Consider the following 5,031-nt stretch of genomic DNA (forward strand, 5'->3'; position numbering starts at 1 on the left):
CGATTACGCCTCCTGTCTATGTTTCGTTGTCGTCGCGTTGGAGGCATTTAAAAGAAGAAAAAAAAACGAATTATAGCTACACAAAACAACGATAAATGCACAAATTTAAGTTACAATCATGCTAACACGATCCGTCATACCGACACAAAACAACGATAAATACACAAATTTGATACAACCATACTAACACGACCCGTCTTGGGGGTTATGTTTAAACAAACTCAAATAGTAAATAAATGTACTCAATGTGTTTCATTGAATTGAAAAATAAATAACAGCTGCAGTTAAATTATACAGCTGGTCAAAATGTAAACAATTATGTTCTTCATAAGGATAACATGGGAACTTTCAAAGCCACTGGGGCAGAGCCCAAGGGACTTTTTCAAAAATGTAGGGCCAGTTTGCAAATCTACGCAACTCGCTCTTTCCAATGAGACATCAATGGATAAAATCGGTTAAGAAATGGCGGAGGAGTTCAACCGACAAAGTTTCATGTAGCGTATTAATTATATAGATTATTTAATACAAAAATGTACTGTATTTTAATTAAATTTCAAATACGTTGATATCCAAACCTTCCTACGTATTAAAATTTTCTAAAATGTTTGAAAATTAAATATCTTAAAATAAAACAGGCAGACAGGATTTTAAGCTAAACACCTACCTTAACGGCTATTTTATTGCTTTTTACAGCTTAATTAACAAATTCACCTGAGAATTAATATCTAAATACAAGCTGGGCTTTCAGAAAGTATTTAATGGATTATCGAATATTTTATTTAAAATGTAATATTAAGTTATGCGGGTTCAAACTAATAAAATCTATTGTAAGAGATGTTTTAGTTTAATATTAAACGATTATTGTTTGAATTTTGATAAATGAATACAAGAAAACACCACACGTAAAAATACATTTTTCCCCTTGGATTAAAATTGATTTAATTACATGTGCAATGCTTATTAATTATTATTTTTTTTAACTAACGTCATTTATTCGTACATTTATCTGTACATTTAAGTTATGTGGCTTATTTATGTGGTTGTTGTGATGACAATCATTGAAGTATGAAGTAGATTGAGTTCGAGATAACACATATAACTGGGGAATTATATGAATAATTGTATGGAGTGTTTCGAGGAAATGTGGTCAAGTAAGTTATGATTTTAATTCTTCAAAGAGAACACATTAGCCATTATTAATTATTGTCAAATGTAATGGCAATACTAATTTAACTGTTTTATATAATATATACCTTCAATGGAAAATAAATTGCGCGAAGAAAACAAATACATTATTTATTTAATTAGAAACCATTGTGTCTTACATTAATTCCCCGTTTAAAATGCTTATAAACAACCAAATCGAAAGTCCATGTAGAAAATTTCACTTTCACTGATGGATTTCTACAAAACATGACACAAGTACACTTAAGCAAATAATTTTTAATAGACTTACAGATTCAGAACAGGAAACAAGAGGTAAGAGAAGAAATAAACCCGCTTAAAACTCTAAAGACTTAAGGAGGCCAACTTTAAATGTTTTTTGATAAGAGATCAATATACCCCCGCCGCAGCAAACCTGCAGACTAAGCGAATTTCCATTTGCCTGATTGGATTTACACTAAAATGACTCCTTAAAATATCACGTTTATTCCCTATTTAAATAGAATCAGTTTAACACATACTTAGGTTTGCTGCAACAGGGAGGGTAAAAGTGTTATTTTATGTAAAATGTTAATAGTTAGTAAGAAATAAAAACATTTTCCAAATTTGGGCAAAAAATGTTAATAAACAAGCCAACTACAACAGTTTACTTATTCTCCATAAGAATAACATGGGAATTTTAAACTTACAATTTTTTGGAATTTTACTCCGTAACCATTAGGTGCATTATAACGCTTCAATATACTAAATTATTTGTTTTTTTAAGCTCTACAAAATAGTTTGGAAAGAAATTGCAAATTTTATGTTTTTTGAGTCAAAAGTGGGAAAACCCCACTTTTACCCCATAAACCCCCCATAAACCCCCGTTCCCATGGTCCGATCATGCTAGTTCGCGAACTCGTTTGAATAAACGTAGGTTTACACGTTTGTACCAAATTTCATCAAAATCGGATCGTTTTTGCTCGAGTTATCGCGCTAACGGACATACACATATATATATATGTATATATAAATATAAATATATATATATATAAATATATTTATATATATATATATATATATATATATATATGAATTTGAACGGATGGTGTTTTGGCCTCTAGGGACCTCAAAACGAAAAAAAAATCTGTCCCGGGTCCAGGTCTTACCATGAGTACTACGGTAATAGCTTATTCCCTATATGGGAAATTCGCTAATAAAAACCAACATGCCAAAAATTTGATCTACAAACAAATTGAAATGAATATTAATTCCATCGATATAACTGAATAAACAGATTCGTTGGTTTAGAAAACTAAGATTTAACTTGTCAGGTCACACAAACAAAGTTTACAACCTTAAAACTCAAATTTAACCTATGTACAACACATTTCGTAAAACTTTAGGTAAGAAATAATATGCTACAGTTTTATAAGTTCCTACTACTCTTTCATGAACTTCACAAAGCTTTCTACCCTTGATAACCAACCCCTGGGGAGAATAGCTACTTACAAAAACCATCTTTTACACAAAGATTATGAGATTAATAACCCCTTATCGCCTCACATCCCTTGCCTGAAACGCACGTTGTGTAATTTAATGTTCACCTTACGTTCCTTTAACCTTAACATTTTCCTGGACTTTATTTTTATTTTTTTATATTGAAATTTGAGGTTACAAAAAGATTAGGTTAATTTATAATCAATATAAATAAATAAGGGACTGTCCGAGGAATTTATATCTACTAGAGGTCGTCCAGTGGTCAAAACTCGACCAAAAATATATAATGTACAGCCTTCTCTATTTTCACCCCACACTGTGAATAAAACATGTGATTGGAGTTTCATCTTGGAGTAAACACTTATTTTCAGGACTTGTAACGTAACAACGTATTACGTCTATTCCAACAGTATGCATAGATTTTCCCTGCGATGCACACGAACTGAGAAAAAAGGTTTTAAAGAAACATGCTTGCCTATTAATATATAGATAGATAGATTAAGATTAGTCCAATTAATCAATGGTAGAACCAAAGATTACACATGCTACGCAAATTTTGCGTAGCATGTGTAATATTTGGTAGAACTAAGAAATATTTAGGACTTTTGTTAATGTCAGCTGTTTTTAATAGTGTTTAAAATTGTTGTCGTAAACCCACGTTAACGTGTTTTTTTTTATCGTGTTTGGCAACAAAACGTGGTATTTCAGACAATGTTATGTTGATTGGGTTAACCTCAAATATTTACAGTTAACACAGCTTTGATCTGTTGTCAACTTCTTGGAAAACTTCAACGGTTATTTTTACACAATGTTTTGTTACAAATACCTCCTACGCTGGCAAAACCAAGCCAGATCATCTGTGAAATGTCTTTGTAGTTTACTCTGTAAACTTGAACCATTGCATTAACAAGCTCTATAAAGTGACAATTGTCTTCGACTAAGCCATCTTTGATCTTTGTTGACTCAAACTTACGTCTTACTTAAGACGTTCTTGTTTAAGTTGATAGGGAGTTGTAAGTCGAAGAGAAAATATGAAACTTGAATGCACACTTTTGGCTTAACTCCCATGCAGTGTTTAAAAAAGACTATTTGACAATAGGTTTATTTGTGAAATTAATATTACAATGATTTCACATTATAAATTAAATATGCTTTGTCTTGGTAAACCTCAATTTTGGCACAATCTACCATGTCTTGCTAACCGCACTATAGGCACTTTATATGCGTATCTCGAAAATATACGTATTAAATTATCTTGTTTGCAAAAGAAAAGTGCGATTTCCAAGTAAAAGGACTATATTGGTGCACGTCGCTTATGATTGCGTTTGCATTCATAATCGTGACCAAATATTGGTGTACTGGCATACTTAATTTACACAGGCTTGGCCAAACCCTTTTACAATCAGGAGGTAAAAACGAAAAAAATAAATTTCAAACAGCTATAGCAGGATAAAGAGTTCGCTTGAAAATAAGAAGGCCGCCGATTAAATAGTTATTTTTGTAACTAGAGACGGCTCGTGCGTAAACATTTCTCTCGTGTGCAGCAAAGGCAATTTGCACTCGTGTTACACATTATATTTTTCCTACAGTTATTATAAAGCATAGAAACAATTATTTCTTCAAGCGCTAAACAACTTAGGTTAGGTTAAAGGTTAAATCCAAAAGTTGAACGAAATGGGAAACACTGCAACAGCTGATCGTAGTCGTAGTATCTTTGTGTTGCCAACCTATTTCCAAGCGTACACGGATTACGTGCATAATAAAAGCTAGTTGTTTTGTGTTGTTCGGCAAAAAAAAACTTGTGACAAAAAATGCGTGTGGCCAAATTAAGTAAATGCAGCAATTAGCAACTTTCTGTACTATAATCAGTGCAAGGAAGCCCACTTTGTCGGGTGACTGTAGGACACATTAATTGGGAGATGTTAGTTACTTTTCGATTGTTCAAAAGCGGAATCAGCTGTTCTTTATCACTGAGCTTTAATATTTTTTTCAACAAAAGAACCAGCTGATCTCCGTAAATAATAAATCTGTAATCTCATTTTATGAATACACTCATATTCGCCTTAAAAAGCACACTCTAGAGAGTTGAAGTCTTAAACATCTCTATAAATATACATGATTTAATTTTATATAAAATACCTAGGTATTCATATAAAATGTTGTAATATTATGATAGTTTTTGTATCCGATTAACCAGGTTGAAAAGCGACTTTTCCACTTTGGACCTGTATTAGCTACAAACTGTCGGAACGCCGACATAACAGGGCATTATTGCATTCCTTTTACACATATTGGCCTTTATACTCTATGTTGAAGATTTAAAACACTCACCGACTCTATTCGTAGTTTTCAAGTGTTACTATTTAGCTATACAGTTAGTTATTATCT

This window comes from Macrosteles quadrilineatus, unplaced genomic scaffold, assembly GCF_028750875.1.
Source record: "Macrosteles quadrilineatus isolate MER2022 unplaced genomic scaffold, UCM_ALF_1.0 Scaffold_6__1_contigs__length_79288215, whole genome shotgun sequence".
Lineage (NCBI taxonomy): Eukaryota > Metazoa > Arthropoda > Insecta > Hemiptera > Cicadellidae > Macrosteles > Macrosteles quadrilineatus.